General features: G+C 49.5%; 1 protein-coding gene and 1 long non-coding RNA gene across 2 annotated transcripts in view; one reads left to right on the top strand and one right to left on the bottom strand.

Annotated features, from left to right (window-relative positions):
- The window catches only part of LOC119977566, a 63,707-nt gene that overhangs the window by 25,930 nt on the left and 14,521 nt on the right, over positions 1 to 23,256 (bottom strand). The window lies entirely within an intron of this gene.
- On the top strand, positions 14,970 to 19,321 carry LOC119977567. The gene is made up of 3 exons (XR_005463222.1): positions 14,970 to 15,088; positions 15,289 to 15,437; positions 19,253 to 19,321. It is a non-coding gene; the product is annotated as an uncharacterized LOC119977567 (long non-coding RNA).

Here is a 23,256-nt window from a genome sequence, read left to right as displayed (position 1 = left end):
TTGTATTAGCATTCATTAGTATTCCACTACAATGCGTGCAATAACTAAATTAATCTTTGATGATTTTATTACCACAGTGGACTAGTGGGAATCTGGGAAATAGAATTCCTCACCCAATTTCCTGGCTCCTGCTTGCACATTGAATGCCAGTGGGACCAATAACGCTGACTGGAAAATTTGCCCTTTGGCATTGAATTTATGCTAATACCTGAGAGAATTACAAGCCAATTCATTGCATGACAACAGCATCAATCTGCTTTAAGGGAAGTGACTTTCTTGCTCATTATCCAATGTATAGAAGTTATCAAATTACATAGAACTGAGTGATAATTACTTCAGGCTATTTCTAAAACACAAGTGCAAATTATATATTGGACCATAAAATACTACAATTACCATAGCACTCAATTATATTGCAATTCTGTCTGAAGTTTAAGCCCTATGCATTCATTATATTATTATGAGGCACTGTTCATGAGAGGAAAGCTCCACACTTCTGGGAAAATCTTTTCAGGTCTCTGGAAGTAACAGATTTTCAATTTAACCTCCACCCATTGGTGAGAGTTGAAAATATCTTGGACCAACCAGTAAAAGAAGGATACTTGTGGGAAACATAAAAACATAGAAAAAACAGGAACAGGCATAGGTCATTTGGCTCTTGGAACTTGATCCGCCATTCAACATGATCATGGACGATCCTCTTTCGCAACACCATAACCTATAGCCCTTGACCTCTTTAGAGTCTAGGGAGGATTGAATGCCTTGTCACGCCCGACCTGGTGATGCGACGAGGCCGTTAAATCTCAAGGGATCTTGTGAGATGTTGGGATCTGGATTTTGCTCTCGCTGGGCAAGATCCATATTAACATATTTAAATGAGCCATTAGGTTAATTCAATTGTGTCTGCGTCTGATTCATCTGAGGTCCGGGAACTAATGGTCTCGCCTGGGAGAACTCTTCATGGCACCGTTTAGCACTGGTCCACACAAATGTGGGCCGGGTGTAACAGCACCTGGCAGGGGTCTCCAAGGCCATTGGAGGTCTCCGGGTGGTTGGGCTTAGGGTAGGATGGTATCCTGGCACTCCTGCTGGCAACCGGACACCTTGGCACTGCCATCCTGGCCCTGCCACACAGGCAACCTGGCAGTGCAACCCCGCCACTGACAGGGTGCCTGGGTGGCACTGCCAGGATGCCAGGCTGGCAGTGCCAAGATATCTAGGTGCCAGAATAGCCATGCCAGAGATTGAACCCAGGGGTGTCTTACCCTTAATAGGTGGGGTGAGGTGGGGGGAGGCTCAAGAACCCTGAAGAGATAAGTTGGGGCAGTGGGGGAGTGGTTATGGAGACTGTGGCAGGGTGTCAGAGGGTGATCGAAAGTTCGGGCAGCATTTAAAAATTAGGTGAGTGCGGCCTTGGTGGGGCATTCCTCGCAGAGGCCAGAAAAAATGTCAGAATCCCATTTGATAGTGGGATTGTTCTCGGTGCAGCAGGCACCGAGAAAGAGTCTACCATACACACCAAAAACAGGACTCTGTTTTTTGTGCAGTAAACGCACCCTAGAAATCTATTTCCTTCTAACATGTATTCAGTGATTTGGCCTCCACAACCGTCTGTGGCAGAGAAATGATTCAGCTGCTTGTTGCAAGATGATATTTTCAATCATACTTCACCAAAGTGAGTTCTGGTTCTCACCATAGTTGTAGTACCATCTGGATGATTTCCAAAGTTTCTTCTCAACTTACTTTAGAAGGGGACTTTTGTTTAGCTTGAGAAATCATAAATGATTCACTGAATTATTCACAACTGTATTTTATACCCATGTTTGATTACAGAATAAAATATCTTAATTGTGTACAACATATTACTACTGTTGAGTCAATTATTAATGAAGAAACATTTTTGAGGTACTAAAAGATGTTTAAACCCATTTCACACTTTAAAATATGTCCCAGCAATGGGAATTTGGTGCAGAGTGGAAGGAAATTCATAGAATTTACAGTGCAGAACGAGGCCATTCGGCCCATCAGGTCTGCACTGGCCCTTGGAAAGAGCACCCTACCTAAGCCTATGCCTCCACTCTATCCCTGTAACCCCGTAACCCCACCTAACCTTTTGAACACTAAGGGCAATTTAGCATGGCCAATCCACCTAACCTGTACATCTTTGGACTATGAGAAGAAAACGGTGCACCCGGAGGAAACCCACGCAGACACGGGGAGAACGCGCAAACTCCACACAGACAGTCACCTGAGGCCGGAATTGAACCTGGTCACTGGAGCTATGAGGCAGTAGAGCTAACCACTGTGTCACTCTGCCACCCCGAAACACTTTTGACTAAGGGACAACAGTAAATATATGAATATTTAAAAATATATGTGCTTGTGTGTGTAATTAATTGTATACAAAGGATTAGAATTAAACTGAGCTGCATTAAATAAAAATCCGGTATGCACAAATGATTGAATAATAAATAGGAGCAAAGGGCTGCCAAGCTAAAAATATATAAAACTAGATAAACCTTCAAGTAAAATGAAGGGACACCTGAAACCTATTGCCTGTGATTCCTGTGTCATGTGGGAACTCCATAATGCTACGTGTCTCCTGATTATTTGCGAGTCTCTCCAGCCAGCTGCTTGAACTTAAGCTCAGGGTTTTGAGCTTGAGAAGCAGTTGAAGTCAGTGCAGGGCACAGGGAAGGCTAAACATTTCCTGGTGTGCACATTCCGGCTGCATAGAGAGGATAGCAGGTCAGAAAGAAGAAGGTGGTGCGGGAATCCTCCAGGAATGCGGTACTTTTGGACCAGTCTTCAATGTTGAATGCTGTTGAGGGTGACAACACCTCCTCCGCTGAATTTGTTTTATTTCTTTGATCATTTTTAGCCTTTTTAAAACTATGTCAGTCCATTGGTTACTGAATCCAAGATCATGTAGGACTTAATCATGTTGCGGTCACTAGCAGTGAGGAATGCAAGGATGTTTCATTCCCAAATCTTTTTCACACAATGGGCGGTCCGGGTCTGGAATGCACTGCCGTGAAATGTGGTGGAGGCAGGTTCAATTGAGGTATTCAATAGGGCATTAGATGATTATTTGAATGGAATTATTTGAATGTGCAGCGGTAATGGGAAAAGACAGTGGAATGGCACTAAGTCATAATGCTCATTTGGATGATCAGTACAGACACAATGGACCAAATGGCCTCTCTCTGTGCCATAATGTTGCTGATGTACCATCAATTCGACTCAAGACACATTTAGGATCCGAACTGTGGCTTTAATCAGCTAGTTGTTAGCCCGGTGGTCGACTACAGAGAATGGCCGGCCGCCGGGAACTCTGGGTACTTATACCCCACCTCGGAGGCGGGGCCTACTTGCCTCTCGACCAATTGGAGAGCAGTCACATGACTAGTCCCAACCAATCACACCAGCCAGAGCCAATGGGAAGCCAGTGCTCTGCACCAATGGCAGTGCTCATATCCATACCACCACAGTTGCAAAAATAAACTTTATTTGTAAAATATCCGAAAGAACATTACAAACATTTCAAAATGGCCATTGTAGAACGTGCAGTGGTGTTCATGTTTTCAACATAGTTCATGTTGCACTCTGAGGTACTTCAATATAATCAAAGGAATATTACAGACATTTCAAAATGGCCATTACAATAGGTGCAATGCTATTTAAGTTTTCTACATAGATCAAGTTGCACTCTGAGGTGCTTCAATAAAATTATGATACATGCGATATTCACCATTTACATTCAACTTGATTCATAGAGTTAGAGAGGTTCTGTACAATTCCACTCCCCCTGGTGCACTATGGCTGGAAGGTCTTAGACAGTGACCTTTCCCCATTGTGCCTCTACAATGGTTGCCCCAACTTTAGTACATCCTTCAGCACATAGTCCTGGGCTTTGGAATGTGCCAGTCTGCAACACTCGGTCATGGACAACTCCTCTGGAAAACTAAGGAGTTTCAGGCAGACCAAAGAACGTTTTTCACTGAATTAATGATCCTCTAGCAGCAGCTGATGTTTGTCTTGGTTTACATCCCTGGGAACAACCTGTAGAACATAGATTGCAACGTCACAGAGCTGCTCGAGATGAACCTCAACAAAACCTACCTAATCTCTCTCTGGACCCTCTTTGCAAAGGCATTTCCGTGCCGTAACCATTCTGTGTCACTTACTGTTCCCATGTTGAGATCTGAGCAGCTGGTTAATGATCTCTAAGATGCATTTGTTCATGAGTGCATATTTCCTTCAACAAGCTGATTTACACATCGTTAAAATACTGAAATATTTGCTAGAAATTGTTTGATGATAAGTCACTTGGTTATGCTGACTCCTTATGCCGACTAGACATTGGGGAGAAAGTTTCTTGTGAATTTGCATGGACAATGCTGAGTGGGCTGCTCTGAGAGCCTAACTCTGGGGAATTGAGAGAGGTATGAGTAGCAGTACTATGTGAACACTATGTGGTGATGCTGGACATTTTAAAATAGTTCACAATGAAAGGAAACTGAAAGTAGGTGGAAAAAATTTTCTTCTGTGGCTTTCAATATCTGATGATTAGCAGGAATAAAAGAAAAGTTTTTTGTAGAAAGCGTTGCTGAAGGATGGGAACTGTGTATGATAAGCATGAACTAGGCATAGTTTGTCATCTAATGAACTTTTGTTGAGAGTAGAATGAGAAAGTAGCGACTTTCGTCATAATAGAGAACAGTTGACAGGCCAAGCAATTAGTACAACAATCCCACAACTGCTATCAAAGGGGTTTCTTTATAAAATCACGTTTGAATGTAGAACAAAGAGTTTAGGTCTAAAGACCTGGAGCAGCTACTATGAAAAATATCAGGTTTAAAAATAATTGTACCTCACACATGATAATATTTCTGCATTTGCATTTTTATCAGCGATAGGTTTGTTTTGATTCGGTGAGTATTGGGCAAAGTTGAGCAAACAGCTGAAATGTTGCAGAGAAATGTAGGTACTAGTCACATCTTGCTTCTTTTATCAGACTTCATGTTTCACTGCTGACTTTCGCTCATTGTGAGCTGTGGAAATATGCCTTGAAGTGATTCTCTTTCAGTATTTGTGATGCTCATTTTATTTAACCCTTCCTCCCACCCCCCACCAAACATGCACACAGGTAGAGAAGTAGAAACATCTTAGAATTATTTACTGTTCCTCTTTCTTACATACTAGCTGTCATTTCAGTGTGTTTTCACCTTAACATGAAAAGCTACTGTGTGGACACCACCACTTCAAAAATATACTTGACGATATTCCGAACCAATTTTCTGAAATGAATCTTGTAAGTAAATTACTTCTCTGCAAAAGATATCAATTTATTGGCAAATAGGATCAATCGATGCCTAAAAATGAAATGTTGCATTCATAAATTTCCTTTCAAGACTTCAGGACATCTTAAAAGGGCTTAAATTCGGCAATTTTGAATCAGAGATCCTGTTACCATGAGGGTACTGTCATAGCCAATGTGAGCAAATCAAGGTCCCACAAACTGCAATGAAATAACTGAGTGTAACATCTGGTTGAAGTGTTGGTTGAAGGATAATTGCTGTCCAGGACACAAGGAGAAATCATTTGCACTTCTTTGACTAGTGCAAAGGGATCTTTTACACCCTGAGAGGGATATCAGGGCCTCACTTTAATGTTTCACCTGAACAATAACTCCCTCATTACTGCATTGCCGAGATTATGTTCCTAGAGTGGACTTGAACCTGGCAAACGTTGTATCATAAACTGACACTTTGGCACCGAGATTAAGTGGGGGTCTGGTTGGGAGGGGTATGCAGGGCCATTCAACGTGTGGGAAATGCAGAAGTAAGCTCAGTCAGTCTCTCACTGTCTTTTTAATTCAGCCGTCCACGTCCCATTATCAGTTTACTCCTGGGTTTCTGTCCAATCAGTGGCAGCAGGTATGATGTGTGCTGCATGTCACAACCTCAACATCGGTATTTAAAGAAACAATCCAAACATGCAAGTTGGAGTTGGCAGGATGTCTCCCAATGTGTATGGATGCTCAAAAGATGTGTCCTGCTTCACTGATGCTTTCCTTGATGTGCTAAAGAGCATGGAGACAGATATTCTTCCCCAGCCATGGGAGGAAGAATCTGGCAGCTGAAACAAGGAGATGTGCTTGGAAGGGGCAGTTGAAGGCAGTTGAATGTAGTTGCGGTCATCAACAGCAGGAGCATGAAAACAGACACTTGGATTCAGCACTGGAAGTGATTTAGAGCGAATGAGAAATGGTGAGTTCTCACCCTCATGGAGGTAACTCCATCAGGACTATCAGATTCCCGTGACGTCCACTGAATACCAGCTTCCCGGTAGTGAGGGAGCGGAGATTCTCCTTAACAGGGAATTAGATCACCAGTATAAAGGCCCTTCGAGGAGTAGAGATCATGGGCGGGATTCTCCATTCTCAGACTAAGGGCTCGATTTCCCAATTGGCGATGCCGAAATTGCGTTTGGGAAATCCTGGAGAATATGTTTTTATTCTTCAATCGGGGGCGGCACCGTTTTTCTGATGCTCCGCCCCCTCAAAAACGGCATACTGCACGCAGTCGGGAAGGCCTCAGGACGTCACCTGATGCCCTCCCCCGATGCTCCACCCCTAAAGGGCTGAGCCCCCGATGGCGTGGGGGGGCGTGCCCTAACAACTTTCGCTGACCTCGCATGGCGGCTGAGGACTGTGTCCAGCGCCGCCACAGTCGTGGGGCGGGGAGGGGAGGAGCCATTCCGCTTGCAGGGAGGGTTTCGGCGTGGGCTGGGGGGACTGGTGGGGGTTGGTCCAGTGTTGACGAGGGAGCTTACGGGGGGCAGTGTTTCGAACGCCAGGTCCATGCGCAGCCTCCGCCATATTGTACGGTTCGGCCGCCGCAGGCCGGCACTGTGAACATGCGTGGTCATGGACCCAGACGGTCTGTGGCCTTATCCACAGGTAAAGCCAAGGTCTTTATGTTGCATGGCTGCTAGCCCCCACCGGCCGGAGGATAAGTGCGGGACAGCGCCGACTTTTTGATCATTAAATCAGACGGATCCTGCGGACATAGCTGCAGAATCGGATAATCCAGACCAAAGTGTGGATACCGGAGCAGGATTCGTGGACTTCCATGACAAGAAAACTGGCACTGCACCTGGACTGATTCAGTGACTGCTGAGGGCCTAGCACCAGCGCCTCATGGAACATAATCGATTCCAATTCGAAATGGCATGGGATTCGCCGGTTTCATAATTGACACTCAGCACGCTGACAAGGTGCAGCCGCATATAGACTCTTCACTCCACATTCACACCATCACAGCCAACAAGATGGCACTGGTAGTGCTGAAGCGCGCCCATACCGCTGATGGGTCGGCTGGGACCAGATAGCACCTGGGGAGGTGGGCTGAGGGGACACCCATACGACCCATGGCCCTAAATTCACACTGGGCAGTCAGCGGTATGCACGGCTTCATGGCTGCCTTGCAGGTTGTGGCAATGATGTTCCGTGCCTGTCAACCTGGACCCCACAGCCCAGCTCCTGCCCCCCCCCCCCCCCCCCCCCCACTCTCCACCGGCCCTGCCAGAAGCTCCCGGCCAGAGGCACGATTGTCAGAAAACTATGGCAGTGTTGGAAACTTTCCGTACCCCCTCTCTCTCCATCAGCCGCCACAGCGCCTATTTCATGATTTTTAAAAGCACAAGTGTACCTCGCCTTCGGGAAATCCCCCCCAGTGGGGGCGGAGAATCGCGGAGGCCTCGGAGAATACCGGGTCAGGCCTGCTAATGATATACGGAATGGAACGCATTGACGCTGCTATCGAGGCACCAGAGAATTGTGATTTGGTGTGAAACTCGCACCGGCCATGATGTCTGAGTCAAAACCGATCCTCCACCCAATCGTGTTTCCTGATTTTGGCGCAGCCAAAGGTGAACCCTGCCCCCTGTATATCATAAATAAACCTAACCTTTGTTTTCTACTTGTGAGCTTCTTTAGCGGATTCCACAGTGAGTAAAGTCGTGCACTCACCTGCATCCTGCTGTGCAGATTGTCACACCATCCCACTCCGTCTTCTCCAACTCACATCCTTTTACCCTGCAGGTGGAACCATGTTTCTGTGTCTATGCACTTTCTCACAGCCCCAAATATCCATCCACCTCGCCCAATCACCCTCATGCAATTTCAAGCATCTCTCTCGTGGTCACCTGCTACAAATGAACTGCATCCATGTGGAATCACAAACAGTTATTATGCAGGTACAACAAATGATACAAAGACAGAGAGGATTTTCTCGCTATTCCAGCTGGATCTTCTGGCCTTGCCAACATTACATAGAATTTGCACTGCAGAAGGAGGCCATTCAGCCCATCGAGTCTGCACCGTCTCTTGGAAAGAGCACCCTACCCAAGCCCATACCTCCACCCTATCCCCATAACCCAGTAACCCCACCTAACACTAAGGGCAATTTGGACCCTGAGGGCAATTTAGCATGGCCAATTCATCTAACCTGCACATCTTTGTGACTGTGGGAGGAAACCGGAGCACCCGGAGGAAACCCACGCACACACGGGGAGGACGTGCAGACTCCGCACAGACAGTGACCCAAGCCGGGATTCGAACCTGGGACCCTGGAGCTGTGAAGCATTTGTGCTAACCACTATGCTACCGTGCAGTCGCAGCAAGGGGTGGATTAAGTGGGAAATGCCATTGACGTTGGCGAGTCCAGAAGATTGTGCCACCGACCAATGGTGGGCTGCCTCCTCCCCCCCCCCCCCCCCCCCCCCCCCCCCCGCCCGCTGAGAAACTCGTAGGGGGCGCAGTAAACTCCCACCTAGAATGTTGTTGTGTATTACAAGGGAAAAGGAATATACAAATTGTGGATGTTTTGCTCCAGTTGTGCAGGATGTGCTGAGGCTACATTTGGAGTGTTGTATACAGTTTTTGTCTCCATATTTAAGAAAGGATAGAATTGCAATAGAAGCAGTTCAAACAACATAGAATTCCTACAATGCAGAATGAGTCCATTCGGCTGATCGCTTCTGCACTGACCTCCTGAAAGAATACCTGACCTGGGCCCACTCTCTCACCCTATCCCCATAACCCCATAACCCCACCTAACCTGCACATCTTTGGACACCAAGGGGCAATTTAGCATGGGCCGTCCACCTAACCTGCACATCTTTGGACTGTGGGAGAAAACTGGAGCACCCGGAGGAAACCCCATTCAGACACGAGGAGAAAATGCAAACTCTGCCTTGACATTCACCCAAGGCCAGAATTAAATCTTGGTCCCTGGCGCTGTGAGGTAGCAGTGCTAACCACAGTTCAGAGAAAGTTCACTTGATTTATTCCTGGGATGAAGGGGTTATCAGGGGCTGGTTTAGCACAGGACTAAATTGCTGGCTTTTAAAGCAGACCAAGGCAGGCCAGCAGCACGCTTCAATTCCCATACCAGCCTCCCCGAACAGGTGCCAGAATGTGGTGACTAGGGGCTTCTCACTGTAACTTCAATTGAGGCCTACTTGTGACAATAAGCGATTTTCATTTCATTTCATTTCATCTTGTGCAAAGGTTGGACATTTTGGGTCCCCAGAGGTGCTTAGAAGATTGATAGATGATCTTAGGAAACACATAAGATCTTGAGAGACCTGACAGAGTGGATGCTGAAAGGATGTTTAAAAATGAAGGGATTCTTATTTAAGAATCAGATAAGGAGAATATTTTTCTCTCAGAGGGTAATGAGTCTGTGGAACTCTCTTAGAGACCGGCAGAGGCATGCACATTAAATATTTTTAAGGCAGAAGTAAATAGATTCTGGACTAACAAGAGAGTCAAAGTACATCTAGGGCAGGTGGGAATGTGGCATTGAGGTCACAATCAGATCAGCCATGATATTGTTGATGCACGATCAATTACACAAAGACCAGAGTTGGATGTAATCGAGGCTTTATTACACTAAGATGTGTGGCCTACAGCAGCTGGTAAAATGGCTGCTGTACGGGGAGCACACATATTTATACTGGATGGAGCCAGCAGGCAGGGAACTACCCCGTACCTGTAGTACAGGGTCTTACCACAAAACACCTACACTGACATCCTCTATATACAATATATACATCAATGGTGACTACCACATTCACCCCTGTTAAGATTGAGGCCGGCGGGTGTGGTGGAGAACTATGTACAGGTAGACTTTTCAAAGTACAGAGAGCAAAAACAAATTGAGTCCAGCGGGGCGGAGGGGAAAATTATGTACAGAGGGATGGTGTTTTAAAAGTCCAGGTCATGTTACAGATTCAGTCGGTCCGGAGCCTTGATCTGCCATCTGGAGCGCCGCAGTGCTGGCGGTGATTCCGGTGTCGGTTTGGTCTTCAGTGACTCCGGGAGTGTGTCGAAATCCTCTTCATCCTCGGGTGTGGGCAAGGGGAGGACGGATTGTCCAGGGGCAGGGGACGGGTTGTCCCGGGGCGGGGGCTGCGGTGGGGTGCGCCGGGGGAGGGGAGGGTGGTGCCGGGTCGGAGGGGGTGTGTGTGGGGAACCAGCTGGTGCCAGGTCCCTGAGGGAGACACTATCTTGGCGGCCATCGGGTTATGCTACGTAGGCGTACTGTGGGTTGGCGTGAAGTAGCTGTATCCTCTCAACCAACGGGTCTGCCTTGTGGAGTCGTACGTGTTTACGGAGGAGTACGGGTCCTGGAGCTGCGAGCCAAGTCGGGAGCGACACCCCGGAGGTGGACTTCCTAGGGAAGGCAAAGAGACGTTCATGGGGGGTTTCATTAGTTGCAGTGCACAGGAGCGACCGAGTGGAGTGCAGGGCGTCTGGAAGGACCTCCTGCCAGCAGGAGGCCCGGAGATGTCTGGACCATAGGGCCAGCTGGACGGCCCTCCAGACTGTCCCATTCTCCCTCTCCACCTGTCCGTTTCCCCGGGGGTTATAGCTGGTCGTCCTGCCCGAGGCGATACCCTTGTTGAGCAGGAACTGACGCAGCTCATCGCTCATGAATGAGGATTCCTTGTCGCTGTGGACGTAGGTGGGGAAGCCGAACAGAGTGAAGATGGTGTTGAGGGCCTTGATGACGGTGGCAGACGTCATGTCGGGGCATGGGATGGCGAAGGGGAATCTGGAATACTCATCGACCACACTGAGGAAGTACACGTTACGGTCGATGGAGGGGAGGGGCCTTTTGAAGTCCACACTGAGGCATTCAAGGGGGCAGGATGCCTTCACCAGGCGCGCACGGTCTGGCCGGTAGAAATGCAGTTTGCACTCCTCGCAGACCTGGCAGTCTCTGGTGATGGCCCTGACTTCCTCGATGGAGTAGGGTAGATTGTGAGCTTTGATGAAATGGTAAAAATGTGTGACGCCCAGGTGACAGAGGTTGTCGTGCAGAGTCCGGAGTCAGTCCACTTGTGCGCTGGCACATGTACCTCGGGACAGGGCATTGGGGGGCTCGTTGAGCTTACCGGGGCGATACAAAATCTCGTAGTTGTAGGTGGAGAGCTCGATCCTCCACCTCAAGATTTTATCGTTTTGATCTTGCCCCGCTGTGTGTTGTTGAACATGAAGGCTACCGATCGTTGGTCAGTGAGGAGAGTGAATCTCCTGCTGCCGCACAGCTTCAACGATGGCTTGGGCCTCTTTTTCGACAGAGGAATGCCGAATTTCAGAGGCGTGTTAAGGTTCGTGAGAAAAATGCCATGGGTCTGCCTGCCTGGTTGAGGGTGGCAGCTAGAGCGACGTCTGATGCATCGCTCTTGACTTGAAATGGTAACGCCTCGTCGACTGCATGCATCGCGGCCTTGGCGATGTCAGCCTTAATACGATTGAAGGCCTGGTGAGTCTCGGCTGTCAGGGGAAACAGAGTGGATTGAATGAGTGGACAAGCCTTGTCCGCATAGTTTGGGACCCACTGGGCGTAATGAGAGAAGAACCCCAGGCATCATTTGAGGGCCTTGGGGCAGTGGGGAAGGGGGAGTTCCATGAGGGGTCGCACGCTGTCTGGATCGGGCCCCAGAACTCCGTTCTGGATCACATAGCTGAGGATGGCTAAGCGGTTTGTGCTGAATACGCACTTCTCCTTGTTATAAGTTAGGTTGAGGAGAGTGGCGGTGTGGAGAAATTTGGCAAGGTTGGCGTCATGGTCCTGCTGATCATGGCCGCAGATGGTGACATTGTCCAGGTACGGGAAAGTGGCCCACAGCCCGTACCGGTCGACCATTCGGTCCATTTCCCATTGGAAAACTGAGACCCCGTTGGTGACGACAAAGGGAACCCTGAGGAAGTGGTAAAGGCAGCCATCTGCTTTGAAGGCAGTGTATGGGCGGTCCGCCTTATGGGTGGGGAGCTGCTGGTACGCGGATTTCAGGTCCACAGTTGAGAAGACCCGGTACTGTGCAATCTGATTGACCATATCAGATATGCGTGGGAGGGGGTACACATCGAGCTGCGTTTACCTGTTGATGGTCTGGCTGTAGTCAACGACCATCCTGTGTTTCTCCCCAGTTTTCACCACTACCACTTGGGCTCTCCAGGGGCTGTTGGTCTCGATAATGCCTTCCTGAAGCAGCCGCTGGACTTCGGACCTGATGAAGGTCCTGTCCTGGGCGCTGTACCGTCTGCTCCTGGTGGCGACGGGTTTGCAATCCAGAGTTAAGTTTGCAAATAGGGAAGGTGGGTCGACCTTTAGGGTCGCGAGGCCACAAACAGTAAGGGGTGGTAGGGGCCCGCTGAATTTCAGTGTTAGGCTTTGGAGGTTGCACTGGAAGTCCAGGCCGAGTAGCAAGGCAGCGCAGAGGTTGGGAAGGACATAGAGGTGGAAGCCGCTGAACTCCACGCCCTGGATGGTGAGGGTGGCGGTGCAGTACTCCCGGATCGCCACGGAGTGGGACCCGGAGGCCAGGGAGATTCTCTGGTTGGTGGGGTGTACCGGAAGGGAGCAGCGCCTTACCGTATCGGGATGAATGAAGCTCTCGGTGCTCCTGGAGTCCAGCAGACAGGAGATCTCGTGCCCATCGATCTTCACGTTGGTGGAAGCAGTTGACAGGTTGTGTGGGCGAGACTGGTCAATCGTGACCGAGGCGAGACGTGGCTGGTCGTCGATGGTGGCAGGTGATGTGGTTCCTGGGGGGGGGGGCATGGGTCCTTGTAAGGTGGCAGCGCCCACGGGCCGCACGTGTCGTGGGGAAGACAAGATGGCGGCCTGATGACACTGGGGAGAACAAGATAGCGGCGCCCATGGGCTGCAGGTGGTCGGGGTCAAACAAGATGGCGGTGCCACAGGCCGCACGTGGTCTGAGGAGGGGAAGATGGCGGTGCCCACTGGTCGCATGTGGGGGGAGTCGGAACAATAGCGGCAACTGCGCGGGCCTGGTACACCACAACAAAGTGTCCCTTTTTGCCACAGGCCTTGTAAAGGGCACTCCGGGCCGGGCAGCGCTGACGGGGGTGTTTAGGCTGCCCACAGAAGTAACATTTGGGACCCCTGGGGTTGGTTGGCTGCCGCGCGGCACAGGCGTGGGGTTGGCTGAGGGGGGTCGCTGGTGAGGTCCAGGATGGGCAGCCGTCTGCGGAATCCACTATGCGCAGGAGGGGTGGGCCGCGCAGCCGGGGGCGTAGGCCTGGATGACCGTAAGCGAGAGCGCTAGCTTTTTTGTCTCCACGAGGTCGAGTGTGGCCCCTTCTAAGAGGCGCGTTGGATGTAATCGGACCCTATCCCTGTGACAAAAGCGTCTCTCATGAGCAAGTTCGAGTGTTCAGGAAGTTGACGACGATGGAGAGGATGTGCCTGGCGTAGAGCGTGTTTGTCCGATGAGTGCAGTTTTCCTTCAGTAGCGCCATGGCACCTGTGTAAGTCGGCATGTCCTGGATAAGTGGAAAGACGTTGGAGCTTAGCCGCATGTAGAGGATCTGAATCTTCATAGCTTCAGGAATTGGGTCGGGTGCAGACCGGATGTATGCTTCGCAACAGGCTACCCAATGTTCAAATCCTTTTTGGCATTGTCTGATTGCGGATCCAGCTGCAGGCGATCCGGCTTGATGCAGAGGTCCATCTTCTAAAAACTTAATGTAATAAATTGATGCACGATCAATTACACAAAGGCGAGAGTTGGATGTAATTGAGGCTTTATTACACTAAGATGCGTGGCCTCCTACAGCAGCTGGCAAAATGGCTGCTGTACGGGAAGCACACATATTTATACTCCTCCTACTGGCGGAGCCAGCAGGCAGGGAACTACCCCCGTACCTGTAGTACAGGGCCTAACCACAAAACACCTACACCGACATCCTCTATATACAATATATACATCAGTGGTGGCTCCTACAATTATTGAATGGCGGAGCTGACTAAAGGAGCTAAATGGCTTCCACCTGCTCCTAATTTGTATATTCATTTGTATCAGCTGAACACATGCTATGCTGTCATAAAGACTTGCTGGAAACAAGAATTGGACCTTTAAAAAAAACAGACTATTTTAAAACACATACAAAAGTGGCTCTAACTCACAGCCAAGATGGCTACCTAATTTGCTTTACTGCACATTTCACATTCCAACCTCACTGAGATGGAGGCACATAGGCATGATTTTCTGGCCCTTCCCACTGGCAGGATCTTCTGTCCTGTCGAAATTGACCCCTGCCACGGGTTCCCCGGATACCACTGGCAGCCAATGGTGAGCTGCCTCTCCGCCCCATGTCTGCAGAGCCCATCAAAGACATTGATCTCAAAGGGATGTGAATAAATTATTTTTCTTATTCCATTAGCTCTACTGCTTGGTGGAGACAAACCACCAAACTTAATCATTTGAACAATGGGCCCCAGGGTAAAAAGGGGCCATTCCCAGACCTGATCTAATCAAGTTGGAATTGGAATACACACTCACATTTGAATTACTGGTCAGTTGGAGAGGGTGATCATGTGACAAGTCAACCCTTTGTATTTCTCAGTGGAGCAGAAGACAAGTAGCTGAGAAGCTGAGAGCGATTCGTCCCCTCTCTCTCCACCCAACCTCATAGTCTGCCGTTGATTGATTCTCTCTCCATGTGCAGCAGACAGAGGTTTTAAAGAAAGGACTCAGCTCCACAGTAATGTCTCCAAGATAGAATATCTAATTGTTTAATAAAGATCACAATGTGTAACCAGCTACGTTTTCACTGAAGTGGCAAATATATCCTTTTCCAAAAAAAAACTGTTGTAGTCAAATGAGGAGAGGACAAAGAGGGGAGGTTTTGACTCCTTGTCTTGGTGCAGCAACGCTTACAGGTCTGTTCTTTTATCCTTTCAGGAGTAGATAGAACAGAACATGAGGGACAGAAGAACGGTCCCAACATAATTCCCAACTGACAAGTGCAGAGGGGAAGGCACTGGAAATCAATGGAGCTTTGTCATCCTTGACTGTCAAAGATGAAGAGATGTGGAGCTGTCAGCTACCTGGTAGGTCAAGTAAATAAAAGACATCTGCTTATCCATCTGCTTGATAGATTTTTCCAGCTCCTGCGCCATCACCACAGCCAGAGTGTCCAATGTAATGGGCACGGCAGCCATCTTCCCTCCTTCTTTAGATGGGCTATCCTCCTGGGCCTTTTTCACATTGGGTTTCTTCTTCGGCATTCTCAACATGTCTCAGTTGGGAAAAGTTCTCGTAATCAACTAACTGGGTTTGGATATCAAAATCCCCTGGAAATGGGCAAAGGGGATCAAAATCTCTTGGGAGCCACCTTTCGTGCGACTTGCTTTCACATGATGTCACCGGAAGTCCCCCTCTGTGGCAATCATAGAATCTACAGTACAAAGAAAGGCTATTTGGCCCGCCAGGTCTGCATTGACCCTTGGAAAGAGCGCTCTACTTAAGCCTACGCCTCCACCCTACCCCAGTAACCCAGTAACCCGACCTATTGAATCTGGGACCCTGGAGCTGTGAGCCAGCACTGCTAATATATCCATTCTTCAATAAGGAGACTAAAGCTGCACCCAAACGAGACTCCCGAATGGTATGTTGCCTCCCGGGTGCACGGGTCAGGGATGTCTCAGATCGGCTGCAGGACATACTGAAGGGGGAGGGTGACCAGCCAGTTGTCGTGGTGCATATAGGCACCAATGATATAGGTAAAAAAACGGGATGAGATCCTACAATCAGAATTTAGGGAGTTAGGAAATGAAATGAAAATGAAAGGAGATAAGTTAAAAAGTAGGACCTCAAAGGTAGTAATCTAAGGATTGCTACCAGTGCCACGCGACGGTCAGAGTAGAAATTCAAGAATAGTCAGAATGAATACGTGGCTTGAGAGATGGTGCAGGAGGGAGGGGTTCAGCTTTTTGGGACATTGGAACCGGTTCTGGGGGCGGTGGGACCATTACAATTGGATGGTCTACACCTGGGCAGGACTGGAACCAATGTCCTAGGGGGTGCTTTTGCGAACACTGTTGGGGAGGTTTTAAAGTAATGTGGCAGAGGGATGGGAACCAGATTAGGAAGTTAGAGGTCAGTAAAGAGGCAGCAACTAAAGCCAGTAAGGTACTAGATAATAAACTCAATGTGACTAAGGGGAAGAGTAGACAGGGAAGAGATGATGAACACAAAGGGACAGGTGGTCTGAGGTGCATTTGTTTTAGTGCGAGAAGTATAGCAGGTAAGGCAGATGAATTTAGGGCTTGGATTAGTACCTGGGAAAATGATGTTATTCGTATTACTGAGACTTGTTTGAGGGAAGGGCAAGACTGGCAACTAAATATCCCAGGGTATAGATGCTTCAGGAAGGATAGATAGGGAGGTAAAAGGGGTGGAGGAGTTGCATTACTGGTCAGAGATGATATCACAGCTGTGATGAAGGAGGGTAACTAGAGAAAGGATTGGCCGACTCAAAGACAAAAGAGGGAATTTATGCATGGAGTCAGAGGAAATGGGTGAGATTCTTAATGAGTACTTTGCATTGGTATTCACCAAGGAGAGGGACATGATGGATGTTGAGGCTAGGGATGGATGTTTAAATACTCTAGGTCAAGTCGGCACAAGGAAGGGGGAGGTTTTGGGTATTCTAAAAGGCATTAAGGTGGACATGTCCCCAGGACCGGATGGGATCTATCATGGGATTACTGAGGGAAGCGAGGGACAAAATAGCTGGGGCCTTAACAGATATCTTTGCAGCATCCTTGAGCATGGGTGAGGTCCCGGAGGACTGGAGAATTGCTAATGTTGTCCCTTTGTTTAAGAAGGGTAGCAGGGGTAATCCAGGGAATTATAGACCTGTGAGCTTGACATCAATGGTAGGCAAACTGTTGGAGAAGATACTGAGGGATAGGATCTATTCATATTTGGAAGAAAATAGACTTATCAGTGATAGGCAGCATGGTTTTGTGCAGGGAAGGTCATGTCTTACAAACCTAATAGAATTCTTTGAAGAAGTGACAAAGTTAATTGATGAGGGAGGGGCTGTAGATGTCATACACATGGACTTCAGTAAGGCATTTGATAAAGTTTCCCATGGCAGGTTGATGGAAAAAGTGAAGTCGTATGGGGTTCAGGGTGTACTAGCTAGATGGATAAAGAACTGGCTGGACAACAGGAGACAGAGAGTAGTGGTGGAAGGGAGTGTCTCAAAATGGAGAAAGGTGACTAGTGGTGTTCCACAGGGATCCGTGCTCGGACCACTGTTGTTTGTGATATACATAAATGATCTGGACGAAGGTATAGGCGGTCTGATTAGTGAGTTTGCAGATGATACTAAGATTGGTGGAGTTGCAGATAGTGAGGGGAACTGTCAGAGAATACAGCAAAATATAGATAGATTGTAGAGTTGGGCAGAAAAATGGCAGATGGAGTTCAATCCAGGCAAATGCGAAGTGATGCATTTTGGAATATCTAATTCAAGAGCGGACTATATGGTCAATGGAAAAGTCCTGGAGAAAATTGATGTACAGAGAGATCTGGGAGTTCAGGTCCATTGTACCCTGAAGGTGGCAACGCAGGTCGATAGAGTGGTCAAGAAGGCATACGGCATGCTTGCCTTCATCGGACGGGGTATTGAGTACAAGAGTCGGCAGGTCATGTTACAGTTGTATAGGACTTTGGTTTCGGCATGCAGTTCTGGTCGCCACATTACCAGAAGGATGTAGATGCTTTAGAGAGGGTGCAGAGGAGGTTCACCAGGATGTTGCCTGTTATGGAGGGTGCTAGCTATGAAGAAAGGTTGAGTAGATTAGGATTGTATTCGTTGGAAAGACGGAGGTTGAGGGGGGATCTGATTGAGGTCTACAAAATTATGAGAGGTATGACAGGGTGGATAGCAACAAGCTTTTTCCAAGAGTGGGGTGTCAATTACAAGGGGTCACGATTTCAAGGTGAGAGGGGGAAAGTTTAAAGGAGATGTGCATGGAAAGTGTTTTACGCAGAGGGTGGTGGGTGCCTGGAACTCTTTGCCAGCGGAGGTGGTAGAGGCGGGCACGATAGCATCATTTAAGATGCATCTAGACAGATATATGAATGGGCGGGGAACAGAGGGAAGTAGATCCTTGGAAATAGGCGACAGGTTTAGATAAAGGATCTGGATCGGCGCAGGCTGGGAGGGCCGAAGGGCCTGTTCCTGTGCTGTAATTTTCTTTGTTCTTTGTTCTTTGTTCTAATACTCCAGGTATGGTATCACCAAGGCCCTAAACAGCTGCAGTAAGACATATTGGCTCCTGTACTCAAGTCCTCTTGCAATGAAGGCCAACATACTCTTTGCCTTCATAACTGCTTGCTGTACCTGCATGCTTGCTTTCAGTCACTTGTGTACTACTAGACCCAGATCCCTTTGACAATCAACATTTCCCAATTTGTCATCATTGATATAATACTCTGCCATTCTGTTTCTCCATTCAAAGAGGATAATTTCACATGTATCCACATTATACTGCATCTGCCATGTATATTCCCACTGACTCTTAACCTTTCTAAATCACCTTTAAGCCTCTTAACATTCTCCTCACCATCCACATTCCCACCAGTTTCGTGTCATCAGCAAACTTGGAAACATTGCTTTTGGTTGCCTCATCCAAATCATTGATGTATATTGTGAATAGCTGGGACCCAAGCATTGATTCTTGTGGGTCTCCACTAGTCACTGCCTGCCACTTTGAAAAAGACCCACTAACTCCTACATTCTATGTCATGTTAATTTGCTTTCAATAGTGAATAAGATGTGATCATCTTCATAATGATAACTTGCAATATTGTAACCTTACCTGGATTCATTCATGTTAATCTCTGACAGAGCTTTCCGATGTGCGGCAGAAGGCAGTGAAGGTGACAGCGATTCCTCAAAGAACTGAGTCTTTCATAGGTGCGACAAATATGATAAATTTTCATATTTTAAAGTTTATTTAGTACCTTTGATATAGTAAATGGAGAGAATCATTGGTTTTTGCTGGGGCAATGGAACCTTTTGTAACAAGACACAAGGATGTGATGTGTTTTTAGATTGTATCGTTTAAGGGAGGGGCCAGGTTTGCTTCTGGAGCACCAAGCTGGACAGACAGGGTTCAGTTTGGTTCGAAAGAAATCTCTCTCTCAAAGACAGTCTCAAGATAAGCAAGTAAAACCTGATTGTTAACATTATTCACCAGTGGTATTTTAATATATGTGGGTTTGCTCAAATGGAATAAAGAGGCAGGGTTAGAAAACACGTTGAACCGGATTCCAGAGGGGGAGCGCCGAGGAATCAGAGACGGCACGCTCAATGCAACAGCAGATGCCACAAACGACACTGACACAAGTAACTTTGTGAAGGACTCGACTTATCCACTCGGTGTGGTCATTGAGCGTGACAAACACAACAACAAGCACGTCAATAACAACAATGACAACAACAATAGAACAACAACTGGTACGACATGGTACAACTCTGCCTATGAAGGACAATGTTACTGCTCAGCTCAGAGCAATGGAGAGAGTGCAAACATACCATGACATGTTAATGCATCTTACCAATGCATGTTTGCTACACTACAGACGAGCAAACCTGCTTTCAGGAAAGATGTCATCAAGAATTGCTAGCAGGGACTTCCGGTTGCGGCTATGACCAGCTAAGTCGCACGTTTGGCTGCTCCTGCTACAAAGGTGTTTTCGGGCCGATTGGAGGGCCCCAACGGCGCTGTAAGGACAAATCCCGGTGGGGGAAGGCTCCCTGAAGAGAACCAGACCAACTTTATGGTCGGTACCCGGAGTGGGGTGGTAAAGAGAGCAACAGCAGCTCCCAAAAAAAAGCGGGGGAAGAAGACCAAAATGGCGGCCGGTGGTGCACCCGAGGAATGGAGGAAATGGGCGGAGGAGCAGCAGGCCGCTCTCCTGCGCTTCTTTACGGAGCTGAAAATGGAGCTCTTGGAGTCAATGAATGCGACGACCACCAGGCTGATGGGAGCCCAGGCGACCCAAGAGGCGTTGATTCGGGAGCTGCAACAGGAGATGACTGCGAGGGAGGAGGAGGCCACGGTCCTCGTGGGAAAGGTAGAGGTGCACGAGGCACTCCACCTGAAATGGCAGAGCCGTTTTGAGGAGCTGGATACCCGAATGAGGCGGAAGAACCTGAGGATCTTGGGCCTGGCAGAAGGCCTGGAGGGGTCAGACCTCCCGGGATATGTAGCAGAAATGCTGAGCTCCCTGATGGGGGCAGGGGCCGTCCCTTCGCCCCTGGAGCTGGAAGAGGCCTACAGGGTCATGGCTAGGAGGCCAAGAGCAAATGAGCCCCCGAGGGCGGTGCTGGTGCGGTTCCAGCGACTCAGCGACCGTGAAAGAGTGCTGGAGTGGGCCAAGAGGGAAAGGAGCAGCAAGTGGGAGAATTCGACGGTGAGGGTCTACCAGGACTGGAGTGCGGAGGTGGCAAAGCGGCGGGCCCGGTACAACCGGACGAAGGCGGTGCTACATGCAAAACGGATCAGGTTCGGAATGCTGCAGCCAGCGCGCTTGTGGGTCACCTACAGGAACCAACACCACTATTTTGAGTCCCCAGAGGAGGCGTGGGCCTTTGTACAGGAAGAGAAACTGGACTCGAATTAGACCCAGGGGATACTTGGCGGCCGTAGCCACTCGGGTACTTTCAGCTGAATTCTTTGTTTGGATTTTGAACTCTTGCTGTGGTTTTTCTTCTGATGTTTTTTCCCCCTTTGCCAACTTCCCTTAGTTATTGTTATTGTGGTTATTCATGGTTATTTATGGTTATTTATGCTGTTTGGTAGAGGGCGACTGTTAAGTACAATGTTATTTGTTATTTATCTGTTATTTATAATGTTAAGTTGGGGAGGCGGGACGGGGGGGGAGAGCAGATCGGGGATATGGGCTCCTAGGGGGGGTTCTTTACAGGCATGGACGGGGACGGGGGTGGAACTGAAGATGGCGGGGTGGGGTGTGGCAGGGCGAAAGCGCGGGCTTTCCTCCGTTTTCCCGCGCGCGGGGCAGAGGAGGGGGGAGGGGAGGAGTGCGGGGCGTGGCTAGCAATGGCGACCTTTCCCGCGCTGGAGCGGGGCCAGGGAGGAGTGGCAAGGGGGGGGAGGCCCCCCCCCCCGAGCCGGGGGGAGTCGGAGTGTGGCAGGAGCAGCCGGGTCAGCGTGAACCAGCTGACTTACGGGAGTACGATGGAGGGTACATCGCGGCTAGGAGGGGTCCTAGCCTGGGGGGGAGGGGGGTTAGGGAGGGACACCGGGTTGCTGCTGAAAAGACCAGAAACGAGAAGTGGAGGACTGGAGAGGTGGGGGGAGGGGGACATCGCCATGGGGAGCGGGTCAGAAGGGGAGGGTCGACCCGGGGCGAGCAGGGAACAGGACATGGCTAATCGGCAGGGGAGGGGGGCGGGTCGTCCCGCGACCCGGCTGATCACTTGGAACGTGAGGGGGTTGAATGGGCCGGTCAAGAGATCAAGGGTATTCTCACACCTGAAGGGACTGAAGGCTGATGTAGCAATGTTACAGGAGACCCATTTGAAGGTAGTGGACCAGGTTCGCCTGAGAAGGGGGTGGGTGGGACAGGTGTTCCACTCTGGATTGGACGCAAAGAACCAGGGGGTGGCGATTCTGGTGGGAAAGAGGGTGTCGTTCGTGGCGGAGGAGGTGGTGGCGGATAAGGAGGGTAGGTATGTGATGGTGAAGGGTAAGCTGCAGGGGGAGAAAGTGGTGATGGTCAACGTATATGCCCCGAACTGGGATGACGCGGGTTTTATGAGGCGCCTATTGGGCCTCATTCCGGGACTGGAGGCAGGGGGCTTGATCATGGGGGGGGACTTTAACACAGTGCTGGACCCCGGGCTAGACAGATCGAGCTCAAGGACCAATAGGAGGCCGGCAGCGGCAGAAGTGCTGAGGGGGTACATGGAGCAGATGGGAGGAGTAGACCCATGGAGGTTTGGTAGGCCGAGGGCGAGGGAGTATTCCTTTTTCTCCCACGTCCATAGAGTGTACTCCAGAATCGATTTCTTCGTGTTGAGCAGGGGGCTGATCCCGAGGGTACGGGAAGCTGAGTACTCGGCCATTGCGATCTCTGATCATGCACCACATTGGGTGGATGTGGAAATGGGGGAGGCGCGGGACCAGCGCCCGCTGTGGCGGCTGGATGTGGGGCTGTTAGCGGACGACGAGGTGTGTAAAAGGGTCCGGAAGAGCATTGAGAGCTATCTGGACTTGAATGACACGGGTGAGGTGCAGGTGGGGATGGTCTGGGAGGCCCTGAAGACAGTGATCAGGGGAGAGCTGATCTCCATAAGGGCGCACAGAGAAAGAAAGGAGAGGCAGGAGAGGGAGAGGCTGGTGGGGGAGCTATTGGAAGTGGATAGGAGATATGCGGAGGCACCAGAGGAGGGGCTGCTGGGAGAACAGCGCAGCCTGCAGGTCAAGTTCGACCTGCTGACCACCAGGAAGGCAGAGACGCAGTGGAGAAGGGCACAGGGCGCGGTTTATGAGTATGGGGAAAAGGCGAGCAGGATGCTGGCACACCAGCTTCGCAAACGAGATGCGGCTAGGGAGATTGGGGGAGTGAAGGAGAGGGGCGGGAAGGTAGTGCAGAAGGGGCAAGAAGTGAACGGGGTCTTCAGGGATTTTTACAAGGAGTTGTATCGGTCTGAGCCGCCGACGAGGAGAGGGGGAATGGAGGACTTCCTAAACAAATTGAGGTTCCCAAGGGTCCAGGAGGGGCTGGTAGAAGGGCTGGGGGCGCCAATAGGGCTAGAGGAGCTAGTCAAGGGAATAGGTCAGATGCAGGCGGGGAAGGCGCCGGGGCCAGATGGGTTCCCGG

Source organism: Scyliorhinus canicula, chromosome 14 (assembly GCF_902713615.1).
Source record: "Scyliorhinus canicula chromosome 14, sScyCan1.1, whole genome shotgun sequence".
Taxonomy (NCBI): Eukaryota; Metazoa; Chordata; class Chondrichthyes; order Carcharhiniformes; family Scyliorhinidae; genus Scyliorhinus; species Scyliorhinus canicula.
The sequence above is the reverse complement of the archived record's forward strand: the minus strand, read 5'-3'. Positions and strand labels throughout refer to the sequence as shown.